Source organism: Antechinus flavipes, chromosome 3 (genome assembly GCF_016432865.1).
Source record: "Antechinus flavipes isolate AdamAnt ecotype Samford, QLD, Australia chromosome 3, AdamAnt_v2, whole genome shotgun sequence".
Classification (NCBI taxonomy): Eukaryota; Metazoa; Chordata; class Mammalia; order Dasyuromorphia; family Dasyuridae; genus Antechinus; species Antechinus flavipes.
This window is the reverse complement of record NC_067400.1, coordinates 372,935,180-372,952,158: the sequence shown is the minus strand read 5'-3', so window position 1 is coordinate 372,952,158 and position 16,979 is coordinate 372,935,180. Positions and strand designations below refer to the sequence as shown.

The following is a 16,979-nucleotide window of genomic DNA, read 5'->3' as shown; positions in this document are numbered from 1 at the left end:
AGAAAAACCTAGAAAGACTTACATGAATTGTTGATAAGTGAAGTGAGCAGGACAGAATGTTCTATACATTCTGTTGTATATAGAGAGAATGTTGTATACAGTAATAGCAAGATTATGTGATGATCAACTATGATGAACTTGGCTCTTCTCAATAATGTGATTACTCAAAGCAATTCCAATAGATTTGGGATGGAAAATGGCCATCATATTCAGAGAGAGAACTATGAAAATTGATTGTGGATTGAAGCACCATATTTTCACATTTTTGTTTGTTTTTCTTTTTTGTCTTTTTTTCTTTTGATCTAATTTTTTTGTAAAGCATGACAAATATGGAAATATGGCTAAAAGGATTACACATATTTAACCTATGTCAAACTGCTTGTTGTCTTGGGGAGAGGGAAGATAAGAGAGGGAGGGAGAAAAATTTAGAATACAAAACTTTACAAAAATAAATGTTGAAAATTATTTTTACATGTTTTAGGGAAAATAAAATACTATTGGGGGAAAAAAGAACTGAACATACAAAAAAATTAATACAAAAACAAACAAATAAAAATCCCTCCCCACCAAGTGCTCACAGTTTAATGGAAAAGACAGCATACAAACAACTCTATCTATCTATCTGTTTACTTATCTATCTATAAAACATATAGAGAGAGTCGATTGGAATCAAAGGGAAGGCACTAACATTGAACAAGACCAAGAAAGACTTGTAAGAAGGGTCCAATTTAAGTTAATACTTGAAATCAGTAAAGGTACTTACCAGAAATGAGGAAGGAGGGCATTCTGAGAGTGGAGGTCGGTCTGAGAAAAGTTGGAACGTGCTATATTGATGTGGCTGATATAGCATCAAATGTTATTATTTAGGCACCAGATAATGGTACACACCAAATGTTGGGATTAGGTTATGTGAAGAATTCACAATGGCTATTCTCTTTGGCAAAAGGTAGATTTATTTAAGAGAAGTTTCAGACAAAATGAAGGGTTACAATAGACAACAAGAATGGTAAATATGAAAGAGGGGGAGAACACATAGTTAGCAAGAAAGGGGTTTTAACAATTAATGATGGAAAAGAGAAGCTCCCTGTGGAACTTGCAATTAGCCAGGAGAAAAGAAACACCTCATGAGACTGGAGCATACCTTTAGCCCTCAGGCTAAATCCTGAAAAGGATTTAGAGTTCTAAAAGGGTTAGTTAGGTATAAGGAGAAGTAGGATCCGAGAGGATAGACCCTAAAAGGCATAGTGAGATTAGGTGAGATACTAGGTGACTTGGCAAAGAGGGAAGGGGAAAGATAACATAAGACATAGTACTGTAGGGGACTTATCCAAAGGAGGTTCAGCAAAGACGGCAGGTGCCATAAGCAGATTTATAGGGAAAATTTAAACTCAGGGACATGATTAGTATTACTCACAGGATATACAAGTTGAGTCTGCCCACAATTCCCACAGAGGATGGATCTCAGGGATTTGACATAACTTGGATTTCTAGCTGGACACAAGGATCATCTACAGGGTAGGGGGAACCTCCATAGAGGGTGAGACCACTAAGCTAAACTGATCTTTAACAGTTCTATCTGCCTACCCCAGGGAACAATTCCATCAATGCTCCAGTTTCTGCCAATCTCACCTAGCTATCTGTGCCATCATCAATATGAGCAACCAGTGTGGCTGGATTGTAGAGTATACAGTGGAAGAGAATTGCAAAAGTAGATTGTGAAAAGCTTCAAAGTTCTTTAAAGAATTTCTCTACTTTATCATGTACCATATGTCAGCACAGAAGCTGCAATTTTCATGGCATTTGGATTGTTTTTGCTCTTGAATCATTAGAGTATCATAGGATTTGATAACTTCCCCATGAAATGATAGTCCTTGTTGCCTTTGGGGATGTGATAAAACCAAATCTTCTAGGCCCTTTGCCTCTCCCTGAAAAACGTTTAAGCTATTAGTCTTTTATTTGGCTGCTACTTTCTTTTGTTGTCTTTTTTTAAATATATCAGTATTAATATTATTTTGAATCAGACAATGTATATTCATTTATTGATCATGAGCAAAGCAATTCACATATTATATTTCCTATAATTAACACTCATAAACTGTCTAAAGTGAGTCTTATCACCCTCTGTCTCTTTCTTTACATTCCTCTCTCATCTCATTGTGAAGAGAAATAGGGTTAACAAAAGACCATTTTCCCCCATTGTTACTGTGGTCAAAAAATTAATCACCTAGAGGCCAACCCTCTCAATCAATAGATTGCCAAGACTTTATTAAGCAAATACAATGTACCAGATACTGTGCTAAGCATTGGAGATCAAATAAGAAGCAATAACAATCCTTGTCCTCATGGAGTTTCCTTGGTCTTCTTACCAAGTCACCAAATTGATATTTGGAACCTTAAGAGCAGAATAAAACCTACTTGTACTTCGTTGGCACAGACTTTGAAAACCAGAGGTTGTCTGCACCCAATAAAGTAGGATTCGTGAGGGCTTTTTGGAGCTGACTGGACAACTTACTAAATTTTCCAATTTTCATCTGAATAGACATAGTCATTATCTCTGCTGAGTGAAAATACAATATATAAGATATGTTCCACAACAACTGAAGTCCATTTCCCATTCCCTAGAGTTTACAGGGTTTAAAGACTTGACATTATGGAATTATATTGTCTTAATTAATTTATGTTAATTTTTAATGCTATAGGGATGGTATAGTTTAATGCATGCACTAACCAAGAAATGCATATAAAGTATATATACATATATACAAATGTAGCAGAAAAAAACAAATTAGGGGTTAACAAGATCAGGTTATTCTTGTCAAAAATGCATATTGATCTAGAAAATGTCAGCTGCTCTTGCATAACTCATTTTCATTGGAAGAAATGGAAAATTTAGATGTCTTTAGAGACAGAAAAGTGGTGGGTGATTTTTGTTCATGTTTTATGCTGATGGGGCTTCAACATTGGACCCTAGAGTTTTGACTTTCACGTCTAGCAGAAAAGATTGGGCAATCAGCACTTGTAACATTTCTGCTTAGCCATACTGTGTATCTTTTAAATCATGTGCTTCCTTTTGCAAATATCAATTTTCTTTCAAACCTAAACAGTTTAGCTACTGGTAGAAAAGATCAGCCCCAGCATGTTTTGAGATACCTAGATGGGTTAAGTTATAAGCCTGATACATGGGTGACATTAATGTAATATTATGATAGATATCTATTAGCACGTACATCATGGAAACATATACTCTCTAATGGGCTTGACGGTGGCTGCTCTTGCCTTGTCAGTGTCAATCCTCACCAGAATCACAGGGATGAACAAATGTGACAGGAGAGGGCTGTACCAATTATGGATGAAGGGATACTATCTACTCCCACTGTTTGATGTGATTTATTCGGCGGTCCTTCTGCATTTGTAGTGCAGCAGATTGTTGCTGCTTATGGAGTGACAAATAGTACTCAATGACATTGACTGACTTGTCTGATCAATTTAGCTTGTCTAAAAAGTGGTCATGAATTGCTCTCCTCATTGAATGTCAGTAGATTCAGACCTGATTGAACTTTGTGCACCCAGAGTACACATGCCATTGAAAAGAATGGAGGGAAAGGATGTTGTTAAGCTTGTTGCAGCAATGACTATTCAGGAGAGGAGTTCTAAAATGATGCTTTGGGTAGTTTATATACATTTACAATGCTTTTCAGGTGAGGAGCACTTAAATATTTTAATACATAAGATTTATGTCTGCACTGAATATTGTTGCTAGCCGGTTATTTAGAACCTTTTGTTCATTTAGTCATAATATAATTCACTAGTACAACTTGAGGACATATCGTAGATAGTTTTTAAATGTCTAATTATTGGCTTATTGTTATGATATAATGAACATATATTTAAATTTGTATTTCTAGTAATTTAAATAATTTTTCAATCAAAGGTTTTTTTTTTTTTGGCTTTTTGGTTTGTTTTTTTAATGTATTTTACTATCATTTGGAGTAGCAGTGTGCTGTCAAGGATAGAGAATCAGCCTTAGAGTCAGGAAAACCAAAGTTCAAAAACTCCCTATGATACATATGGTATGACCACTGGCAAGTCACTTACTTCTTAGTGTCCCAGATACCTCTTTAATACTCTGTCTGGCAAATGAATTTCTATATGAGAAATTCTAAATAGTGTAAATAGTAGAAGGTCTATATCATAAGCTTCTTTATAAGGAGCTTTCTATAGGAAGGAAAACATAGGTCTAGATTCTTAACCAAAAAAAAAAAAAAAAGGCTACTAAATTAACTATTTCATCTAAAAATCAATATATGTGTACTCTTTATTAATTAGGTAGGCCACATATTCAGGAATCTTTTTTTTCCCTATAAAAACATTGCAACTGCATAATGCTCTGTGTAAGGGGCAGGGTTTTAATGCTCTTTTATCCTTGTACCTACTTATCTACTTCCACATAGAGTATTAAGCTTTACTCTTCTCACACAAGTATATTTAGATATATATTTCAATTTCTCAGGGCTAGGTAGTCCTTTACATCCTTAATACAAAGCACCAGCAACATAAGCCAAGAACCATTTTTCCCTATCTCAGTATTATTCAAATTTATTAAACAATATTTCACATTTGTTTGACACAATGTCAAACTCAGGACTCCTAAAGAACGGCTGCAGTTTTGGAACTGTTATGCTTTCTTGGACTTTAATCATTTTTGGCAAGGGTCCATTTCCTGTCAGAAAGTGAAATAGCTTTGGAATGTCATTTTCACGAAAGAAAACAGAGAGAATCCGAGAGGAAGTTGTCCTCCACTCCAGAGCCCCTAAGATACTCAAACACGCTCACAGGAGGGCTGGAATACATCAAACATTAGCAGAGGGAAAAGGACACACTTTTCCCACATTAAAATACATGGATAAAGTTGAACTTCTGCTAAAAATAGTTCCCATGACTAATCCTATTAAGTTTAAAAAATTGGGCAGTATCCTCCTTGAAGCAGAATGATTCCTCACCACCCTCATGCCCACCCCCATTCCCTGTCTCTCTTTACTCCATTTGTAATGACATTAACAAAAAAGTAAGACTAGAACCTGTCTTTTGACTTAAGTCCCAGAAATCTTAGGAAACTGGAAAATGGAAAGTCATTCATTGAGGAAAGACCACAATTCAGATGGCTGAGCAATTCACTGGACTTATTGACTCTCTGATAGTTTTTCACTTTTTCTTGGCCTTAATACATTCTGTGCTCTTAAAAACAGGATCCCTAGAGAGAGAAGAGGTTATAGGGACAAATGGAGACTAACTCTGAGTTATTCAAGTTCAGTGCCTGTACTGTGTGGAATATACAGTTTGAAAGGTAATTGGGAGAAGGACACCACATCGCCCCGTAGGTAGGTACCTGTAATTTTGTTTTGTCTCATATATCTTACATATTAAACATGAATCTGGGAGTGAAAAAAGTTGTCAATTTGTAAAAACTGTGCAGGATTGAGCGTAAATTACCTATCCCCCTAGATACTGAAGAAAAGTGAGCATTGCTGGTTATATCACAACTAACACCAATAGTAAATGTTGCTATGATCTTAAAACGGAGAGATGGGAATATAAAGGAGGCTGTGCAGAAGGAGTCATTTGGTACTGTGGAAATGGCATATGTTAGCTGAGTGATTAGCAATGGTGAGGTTCAGCTGCAATGAAACCTAAGCCCAGCTGATGCCATTAAAAACACTAGCTCTAATGAACCCCAAAGACAGCATTAAAGCAAAGAAAGCAAAATTACAATAGAACAGCTTTTAATGAAACCATCAATCCAAAAAAAAATGTATAAGTTCCTGACACTTGAGAAACCTTTTGTGTTGCCAAATGTCAGTAACTTAGGTATTGCCTAAAAGGCAGGACAACATTAATTATTACGGCATCTCTCAACATCTATTTCCAGCTAGAAAAATCTGCTGCTCCTTTGAGCATCTTGGGTTTCCTTGTTTCTTGATTTGTTTGAACATTAAAGGCAAGAAAACGAATCTGATAGTTCAACTGATTTGAATATTTTTATTCATTTATTTATGAAGAATTTATTAAAGCCTATTATATATTAGGCTCTGTGTTAGTAAAGACAAAAATGAAACCATCCTTGCCCTCAGGGGGCTTTCATTCCATTATAATTTTCTCTACAAAGTGTATATAAATGTCTGTAATTCACCTATAACAAAGTAAAAAGGAAAAAAAAAATTACAACCTGGATCTGACTCTCTACAGTTACATTTTTGGGTCACATTTTGCTCTCTAGCACATATAAGCAACTATTAGAAAAGTCAATGGGACCAGTCCTGGAAACAGAATTTATCTTTCAGTTCAAGCTTTTGTCCATCAGTTTAAATGTGTTTCATTAGGATAATTCTGGAAAAATCACAAACTCCAAAGTTCAAGGTTCTTCAGGGATCTAAAATCCAAAGGCCAGACAAACAGCACCTGTATTAATGAATTTGCTTAATCTTCAGAATATTCACATCCTGTGGTTTGGCTTCTTTATATTACTCTTTTGTGCTTATCTGATGCTGATGGAATTTAAAGCCAGAGGCAGGATTGAGCATTTAATTATTGGAAACTAATGATAAAATTGAATTTGATTTGCAGGAAAACCTAAAAATAGTGGTTAGCATCTTTCAGTAAAACTGAAATATGTTATATGAAGTTTTCATCTATTAGCATCAGATGTAGGCAAAAATGTGAAGCAAGTGGCTTTGACCTTGACACCCTCGGCTTTTTCTATGCCCTTTTCCTCTATTTCTAACTTGCTCTAATGTTCTCTCTTCCAGAATCCCCTTATCAAAGGTGTTTCTAATGAAGGCATCTGATATCAGTCATTTGCACTTTTTACTGTGAATTTAATTTAAAGTGTTACTTTCCCCATAGTTGTTAACTTTTAAATTCTACTTGTGGAAGAGAAAATTTTGCCTCCAATTAGAGGAATTCCAGGCACCAGTGACCATTCTTCACCTGGAGAAGAAAAATTTTTGTGATAATGGGTGCCTTCAAATAGGTCGAGCTTTCACTTTCAAAGGAAATAGAAACACTTCATCTCTTCCAAAGAAAACAAAGATACACTGTTGAAAGTTTCATAAAAGTATACTTGAAAGCTCTTCTTTATGTGGAAGAATTTTGAATCTTTCTGAAAATGGACCAAAAGTCAGTAACAATGAGAGGATAAATTCTCTGTCTTTGGAAGTATTTATACCTAAATTAAATGACTACTTATTGGAGACTTTGTAGGTTTTTTCAGGTATTTACCGGAAACAGAGGGAAGAAATAAACTAGAAGACTTTTAAGGTACTTTCAACTCAGTCATTAAGTGATTTTGTAATTCTAGTCGACAAATATCATAGTCCTAGTTCATAGCAACTTTTATATACAATTCCCCCATTCTCTCTGACACTGAAACCACTCTGATCTGTTCATCTCATGTCTGAAATATTATAATAAGCCAGTATCCTTGCTTTAAGCCTTTTGCTGCTACAATCCATCTTTTAGTTAGCAAACAGATTAATCTTCCCCCCATTTAGTAAATTTCAGTAGATTCCTATTAGCTCGAGGGCCAAATGCAAAAACTTTTCTTTTTATTTTAAAGTCCTTCATTAACCTTATATTGTCCCATTCTTTTCCAGTCTTCTTCCACCTTACTCTTTCCCTTTTCCCCTATTTTGTGATACAGTGACACCAGTTTCTTTACTCTTCTCTCACTGAACATTCCATCTCTCGACTTAATGTACTTTCACTGGCTTTCTCCATGTCTAGAAGTCTGTTTTTTCTTTCTCTATTTCCTGGCTCCACAAGAAGTCTTTTTAGGTCCCCTTTAATCTTAATTTTAACGTCTTACTTCTGAGATTATCTCAAATTATCGTGTAAATAGTTGCTTGTATATTTTTTCCCCATTACACCGTGAGATCCTCAGACTAGGGACTGTTTTTTTTTTTCCTTTTCTTTATTTTTTTGGGGGGAAGAGAGGACTTTCTTTGTATCTCCAACACATAGTGCCTGACACAGAACAGGCACTTAATAAATATTTGTGCGCTTTTCTTGTTTGGGGCAAAGAAGTCCAATATTTGTGAAGGAGCATCACAAAGAGGTTTGGAATGAAAGCTCCTCAATCCAACCTGTCTTGGATGCTTATTTCATTTCTTCTAGAAATGCCCAGTTTAAAAAGAAATGGGGAAATAGGGAAATAGGGGTCATCAGAGAAAAATCTCCAGAAGACAGTAGGGGAAGCAGAGAAGGCAGAAAAATATCTCCAATTGAATCAGACTTCTCTGAGACCTCATGTCTTTTCAGCTTTCCTCCTTGTGTTGATTTAATGTATCTTTCAGTATGCTCCCTCCTGCTGGTAACCCCCTCCTTTCTTGGGAAAAATCCTGTTTATTTTCAGTATGAGGTTTTAAAGCTGCTAACAAGAGAGCTTGCAGAGAGGTATTTCTGCCTTGTTCTGACTGGTTTATCCATATGAAAATAACTACATCCATGGTATGTTATATCTTTTCTTCTTGAGGCTACGTAAATAGTACAGACACAGGAAAAGATGGCTTAGGTTAGGTAGGGTTTTCTCCCATAGATATGGCTAAAAGATGACTAAGCTTATATTTACTGAGGAGAGATCTGCTGCTCTCAATCTTTTTCCATAACACTCAAAAGCATGGATAAAAATACTACTGATAGACATATCACTATATAAAATAATAGTCACAATGGTATAAGTATAAATGTATATCACTCTATATACCAGACATTTAAGATTGGGATTATACCAAACTTAAATTGTAATTTTTACTGACTGTGTAGGAGCAGCAGAGTAAGAAGCAAGGGATTTGAGACAGGATACACGAGGAATAACTGACTGTGGGGGAGAATTACTTTTCTCCCTCTTCTGGGTGACTGCTCTTTGACTCCCTCATTGCTGACTTTGATTTTTTTTTTTTCTTTTTCCCTCATGGCCTTCTATGGACATACAGAGTCTGTCCTCTGCCTGAACCATTGAGCCATAATATCAGAAATCACTTTCCTCTAGGGACCAGGAAGACTTATAACTTGCAAATTTAAATTCCTCAAACAAAGATCATAGCAAGAAATCTTGTGGAGACTATCTAATGCAAATCCCTCATTTTACAGATAAAGAAACTGAGATCTCAGACAACTTAAACCACAAATCTGACAACTAAGAGTTCACATTTATATAACATTTTAAGTTATTCAAAGAAGTTTATACATTAATTAATTTGATCCTCACAACAACCTCATGAAGTAGGTACTATTATAATCCTCATTTTTAAAGATTGGGAAATTGAGAGAGATAACTTAGTTAACTTTTCCATGATCATACTAAGTGTTCCAGGATTTGAATTCAGGTCTTCCTGATTCAAAGTCCATCTACTGCAATGCCCAGCTGCCTTAAAAATATCAGGGATGGGATTTCAATCCAGGACCTCTACCCTCAGAGATTCTCCCCTTTTCAATGTCACACTCAGGATTCTGAATGTAGATAAATGGATATGAGTCATCAGGACAAGTTGTTAATTCTGCAATCAGGATATAGCAATACCAAAAAAAAAAAAAAAAAAAAAAAAAAAAAAAAAAAAAAAAAAAAAGTTGTCATTATATAGCCTTTAAAAAAAAAACCCTCTGGATAATGTGACCCACAATCAAAAACTTTTTAGTGTTTATTTTAAGGGGCAGAATTAAGGTAGTGGTTTTTAACAATGATTTTAAAATAAGCAAGTGAATCATGCTTTAGCAACATGATCTCATTGAAAGAGCACAAGTCGGGGAGGTTTGGCTTCTAGTTTGGATTTTGTTTCCAACTAGTTGCATTAAGCACAGACAAGTCTATACCCCAGCCTTTATAGGCTAGATTATGGAAAGGGAAGCCACAGAATTTCAAAGGATCATTTCGCTAAATGAGTTTCTGAAGTTTCTTTCCTTTAGGCCCTCCTCATAAGTAACCTGAGTTTTGCAATTTAAGAGATTCCTCCATGTCCCTTTTCTGGGATTACATGCACCCGGTCTGACCCTGTTTGTAAACGACTTCCGGGACCGAAGATTGTTTCCCTCTGATCCTCCTCAAACTGACCTGCAGCAAAAACAATTAATCTTTCTAGGAATCCAGTGAAGCTGTGATCTCTTGCTCTTCACCTTCCCACTGCCCTCGGTTATCCGCCCCCTAAATCCCACCCCACTCCCTCCTTGTTTTCCTTAGACCTTGACTGTCAAGCTTGGTGTCCCTGCTTTGAACAGCCCTGGCCTTGTGGATGGCCCAGAACTCTTAGCCCAGCCAAGACTTCTCTTTTTTATTGGTTTGGGGAGCCCACTGGCAGAGGAGTCCCACTTTTCTCTTATGTTTTATGGTCGCTTTTGTGTCTAGGTCTCTGCAAGCCCAGCACAAGCCTAATGAGTGATCAGAGGCTTAAGCCCAGATTGCTTAAGAATGCCTGTAGGGGGATAGTCACCAAAGTTCGACTCTCTGACAGAACAGCTTGCTGCGGCTCTAATGGTAAGGCATATAAAATGCATCATACATTAAATTTAATGTTGCCTCATTAGTCTTAATTAGATTCCTACATTACACCAGGATTATGGTTTCTTCGTGTTTATGTTTGCTCCTAAAATAAAGTCTACACCAGATAATACTTTGGTGGTCTTTTCTAACCTTTGAATAAAAATGTCCAGTAATGGATTTATAGAAATAATCCTTGCAAACTTCAGAAAAAAATACTCAAAGAAAGACAACAAAATTATGAAGTTTCCAAGTAGTTTCATGTCAGTTGCAGAGGCTATAAATGGAGTAGTCCTAGAACACAGGAGTAAACTTAAAAGTGACAAACATTTGTTCACAAAGAAAAGTAATTGGCCTATTATTTCCTTTATTCCCCGCTCTATCATTATGTGTAATATGTAATATGTTTTTCAATAAAAGTGTTATTTCCCCCTCCCTACTCCCTCATATAACCTAGCTTCTCTTCCTAATGGAATCCACTGTGAAGTCATTAGGCCATGTTTATGACATCACATTTCCCTCTCACAGTACACAGAACAGCATTTAGCTCAGGGCCCAGGAATTAAGGACTCTGGGTTCAAATTTCCACTTGGCCACTCCTCAGTACTGCTGAAATGCTGATCGAATGACTCCCTTCCCCCCTTTTCCCCTAAATAACTTAAGAGAAGAACTATAATAAATCAGAACAAGCGACAGTTAGGAAACTATTTCCCATGTTTTTCTGAGCACCATAGGTATAATCAGAGACACTCCTTCCAAGGACCAGCTTTGAGAAAGTTTGCCTCCTTCCAGCAAGGAGAAGGTGGGGAGCTGAGCCATGACCCCATGGGGGAAGGGACCGGAGCTCCAAGTTACTTCTGGGAGGCCACCTCAGGCCAGCGAGGAGGCGCTCACGTCAGCACACCATCTGGCAGAAGCTATATAAAATAGCTCACTATTTTAACTAATTATCTACTAACTAGGTACTGAGCTAAAGCTCTGTTTCTGTGCTTCTGAAGGACTGAAAATGCTGCCAGCACCCTCTAAATTTGGCACCCTGGGGCAAAATTCTATTCCCATTGCTCCAGTCTCAGCTCTTCAAATACTAAACTGCTACTTTCCTCCCCATCCTAGAATTTTGAGAAAGATTTGCAGAACCTAGGCCTCTGCTTTAAGACTACCTAGTACTGATTGAAGTGATAGGATAATAGGCTATGAAATTTATAATAATAATAATACAATATCCTGCTAAAGATAAGCTTTTGCTGAGGAAAAAGGTATCTTCTTATTTAGATCAGAGTTTACTGATAGCTGTGCCCTTAATAAGAGCAAGTCAAAACAATCAATCAGCATTTATTAAGCACCTACTAATTACCATGCTACATGCTGGACAAGTATGTCAATAACATTTGTAGATTACTTAACATACATTGACTTATTATTGTTATATTATTAGAGCTGACTTATCCATAATAAAATAATGATTATAAAAATATTTAACAATGTAAAGCTCTTCAGGTCATATATAAATGCAAGTTAAGAGCTGAATATAATAAAATGATAACTAATTATTTTTAAGACATTTGCTTCAAGGTTTACAAAGTACTTTCCATTTAAACTGTTTAACTATCATTATTTAGGTCATATTTTTATAGGAATCTAAGCTTTATAAAATATGTTTCATATAGTAACTTATTTAATCCAGTTTTTCTCTTGGAACATTTGATCATCTTTTGAGCAGGAAAGTGAATACTAATAGTGCCAATCATTCTTGACCTCTCTAAAAGGGACATGACTGTCATATTTACACATATTTATCATGTGTTCTTATCCATATATGCAGATATGTATATATATGAGCATATATATAGGAGGAGGGAAAGGATTAAGACCAAATAAGCCAGTCTGATTGGCAAAAGCAACAAAATGGCTTACACCAAATATTGACAATCTTCTCCCATGGAGGGCAGAAGAACTGGTTGCAGAAGGGAGAGAGACAAGAAGAGAGAGATAAAGGACTTTGCAAACTTTAATTAAATAATATGACAGTTATTGTCATCATCATCATCATCATCATTATCATCATTATTACTGTTATTAATATCTAATGTTTTAGCTTCACTCTGAGCCTCTGGGAATCTTACATAATGTCCAGCATGTACAAAGAAATTGCTTGTTAAAATCTACAAAATTACATTTTAGGATCACAGATGAAAACTTAAAGGAACTTAGAAATCACTGAATTCAAATCTCTAATTTTACAGTCAAGGAAACTGAGGCCCCTAGAATTTCACTTAACCAAAACCAGACGGGTAGTGAGGAAGTAGAACTTTTATCCCAGTTCCATTCAGCCCTACTTCTACTGAGTCACTCAACTCTAAATAGTCTCACAATTGGAAAGCTATAGAAATAAGTTGCATTTCTTATGTAAAGCAATTGCTAATTACAAAATGAAACTTTGAAGAAATGTTATAGGTACATGAGTTCATGAATATCTTAAAGGAAAAAAATTCAAGAAAAGAAAGACTAATCTGGACCTGAATTGAACCATTTGATTAAAATTTATTTTTAATTACCTACTATATATGCCAGGCATTGAACTAGTCACTAAACAGAAAGAAGAAAGTTTTTTTAAAAATGAATTTCTTATTCTCTTCATTATGGGTTCTTAACCTGGGGGTCCATTTTTTTTAATTTTAATACTTATATTTCAATATAATTGGATTCATTCATAATCCTATGTATTTTGCTTTATACATTTATTTTATACATTATTCTGATAAGAATGACACAAGTTTCACTGGTTTTCCAAAGGGGAGACATACACACACACTCATTTGCACACATTCACACAATTAAGAATGCCCATTCTACAATCTTATAATTGCAAATATATGCAATTAAAATACAAAATAATTTATTTTGGTGAGGGAATAAAGTAATGAGGTAAAGTAACTTGTATTGGAACTTGAACAAATATAAGGTATTGGTCAAGTGAGGGAACAGGCCTTTTGTGCCAAGTTCTGGAAAGGCACAGCGACAGAAGATAGACTTTTTATGTAAAGGAAATAGCAAATAGGACATGAAAGAACATAAAATGTGTGAGGGGAAGTGATTTAAAAGCATTCTGGAAAGATACTTTCAAATATATCATGAAGAACTTTGGGCAAGTTAGTATAATTTAGGAATCAGATGACCTTGGTATAAATTCTGCCTCTACCTCTTAATTATCTGGAGGATCCTGGGCAAGTTATTCCCTTTCTAAAATAATGGGGTTGATCTGGATACTCTGAAGGTCTCATCTACTCTTTGATGCTATCCTTTGATAGACATGTAGTCAATCAATCAATTAACAAGCAATACTTAATGATCACAACACTAATTCACAGTAAGCTAAGGCTCTGAGACTACAAAGAAAGGCAAAAGCAGAGAAATGAAATACACCAAAACTAACACCAATGCATTCATCACATATTACCAAATGCAAAAATGAAATTCAATATATTTCAATGAATTTCTATTGAGGTCTCTATGTCTCCAAGCTCGGGTAATGAAATGAACAGTAGCGCCTATTATCATAATAACTCTTCTGCCCTTAGGTTAGTATATACTGTCAAACCAAGCATGAAATGTCAAGATATTCTGCACACCTCTGCAGTAAAGATCTCTAGGAGACTCTGTTTTATGGAAACAGGATTTGTAACTTCTCCACTGTTCATTTCTGCCATGTACTGCACCTTTTATAAACCCACTGATTAATATCAAACAGTGAACAAATCTGACAAGCAGGATTACCAATCCAACAAAACTGTTTATAATGTGAACACTATTTCCAGCCAGGGTGCTTAATAATAAAATCCTGTTGTACTTAAGTGGTGAAGGGATTACATAACTGTCAGAGTGTCTTTAACTGTTAAGAGTAGCCATATTAAAGACAGGTTATACAGAAGCTTAAGTGAAATATTTCATGTCACTTTATTTATCATTATCATATTTCTGTTTTAATAATAGTTATCATTGACACACACAACAGAAAGGCAATCCCACATACTTTGAATTCATTTACTCTGTTTCAATCATTTCTGTAGGAGACAAGAATATAATTTTACTACCTTTTAAAAATTGTTGTTGTTGTTGTTTAGTCCTTTAAAAAGTGTACAACTCTTGGTGACCCATTTAGGGTTTTCTTGGCAGAGCTACTGGAATGGTTTGCCATTTCCTTCTCCAGCTCATTTATATATAAGGAACTGGTTCAGAGTACTCAGTGACTTGCCAGAATCACATAGCTAATAAGTTTCTAAGGCTGAATTTGAACTCAAGGCTCTAAGACTGGCACTCTATCTGCGGCACCACCTAACTACCTTAAAAACAAAACAAAATAAAATTACTTTTGTTAATATGCAATTTTGTCTTTTTTTTTTCCTTTCAGAAAATGTTACTGATATGCAATGAAAATCATGAGTAACCTTTGGATGTTTTTTTCCCCCAACACAGCCACTTTAATATTGTGAATTTTTTAATTCAAAACTTCTGTGAGACACAATAGCAAAAAAATGTCTCTTTGATAAAGGACAGACATGAATGTATAATTTCTTCAGATATGTTGCCAAAATTATAAAACTGATCTACAGAGGAAAGAAATAAAAGTCACTTAGTCTCACAAGCAGCAAGGATAATTGAGGAGTAACAGCAGCTTACCAAATAACTATTACTGACTTTGTCTTTTGCTAACAAAAACAAATTTGACAAATAGAGTTTAGTATAATTAATACAAAAGTATTCAGGACCATAAAAATTGCAAAATACTTACTAGAAAAATGATGCCGAGAGTCATGCACCAGATAATTTCAAATCATTTCTTTGATATAGTAAGCATTGTCATTTTTCTATCATTAATTATAGGGGAGAAGCAGTCTAGCTTAGTGGGTAGAGAAAATATCTCTAGTCAAGGAATCTTGCATTCCAGCCCAGTCTTTGGAAGAAAATAATGGTGTAAGGAGCAGCTAATTGGTGCAATAGATAGAGCACCAGCCCTTTAGTCAGGAGGACCTGAGTTCAAATTTGACCTCAGACACTTAACACTTCCTAGCTGTGTGACCCTGGGAAAGTCACTTAACCCCAACTGCCTCAGCCAAAAAAAAACAAAACAAACAAACAAACAAAAAAAGAAATAAAAAAGAAAATAATGGTGTGATCCTGGACGAGACCCTTAATCTCTCCATGCCCTCAGAAAGCTCTTTAAGACTATCAGTTGCAAATGGATATTGGTCAAAGGGCTTTAATCATCCAGGAGTGCCCAAAATCAAGGAAATCACAGAATCATCATCTACATATGTGTGTGTGTATGTATAGTATACACATATGTGTATATTATATGTATGTATATATGCTTATAAGTATGCATATATGTATATATGAATGTGTATATACAGTAACCTCATTTATTTTTCCATTAACTTTGAAACTAAACATATGTAATGAAAACTGATATTTCTTCTATCTTTTCTTTTTTTCTCCCTTCTTCCCTCCCTCCCTTTCTTCTCTCTGTCCCTCTTTCCTCCCCTCTCTCCTCTCCTCTCTCTGCCTCACTCTTCTCCGCTGTCTCCTTGCCTTTCTTCCCCTATATCCTCTTCTAACCCCTTCTGCCCCCTTTTCCTTCCTCTCTGTCCCCTTCTTACCCCCTCCCCTTATCTTCCTCCCCCTCCCTTCTTCCTTTCCCTTTCTTCCCCCTCTAACTTCCACTCTTCCCCCCTCTCCTCCTTTCCTCTCTCCATCTCTGTCTCCTGAAACCAGGTTCATAAAAACTTTAGGAGGGAAGATATATAAGTTTACAGAGTGAGTAAATAGCAGATCAGGACCAAAACAATGCAAGATATATAGTCTTTGCTATTTATGTTTGTGATCTCATGATGCTTCAGTTTTTTAATATGTAAAATGAGAAAGTCTAGATAATTTGACCCCTTCTTCTTGCCTTCTCTATTTCAATTGTCTATTCAGTTTTCATAAGAACTGTACATGTTCTCTTATACAGTCATGTTAAATGCTCTACATCACATCACTCTACAAATTGCATGGAAAATCATTGAAGTAAATAGCCAAGTTTGTGGTCCACTGATTTGAAATGGTGATTCTCAAAATCAATCATTTGCTATAACAAAAGGTAACACATTTATAAAAGGCACCTGGGCTTGAAATCCAGTGCCATCTCTGACTCCTTCCTATCACTCAATACTCACAAATCCAGCAATTCTACCACCTCAAATAGCTTTCCCATCTGTCTCTGTTTTTCCAATACTACTGTCATTGCCATCATTCAGGCCCTGATACTTCACATTAAGACATTTGCAATAACCTAACTATATATCTATATACACATACTCACATGTATTTGTTGTTCTTTAGTCATTGAACGTGTTTTACGCTTCATGACTGTAACTTCATGAGTTTGCTTGAGTCCAAGGAGTTTTCTTGTCAA

General features: G+C 35.7%; 1 long non-coding RNA gene across 1 annotated transcript in view; it reads left to right on the top strand.

Annotated features, from left to right (window-relative positions):
• The first annotated feature begins 5,048 nt into the window (after positions 1–5,048).
• Positions 5,049–16,979, top strand: part of LOC127554380 (uncharacterized) — a 58,513-nt gene continuing 46,582 nt past the window's right edge. Inside the window, exons 1-2 of the long non-coding RNA XR_007951963.1 lie at positions 5,049–5,378; positions 10,394–10,522. This is a non-coding gene — a long non-coding RNA (uncharacterized LOC127554380). The remainder of the gene's footprint in view (positions 5,379–10,393; positions 10,523–16,979) is intronic.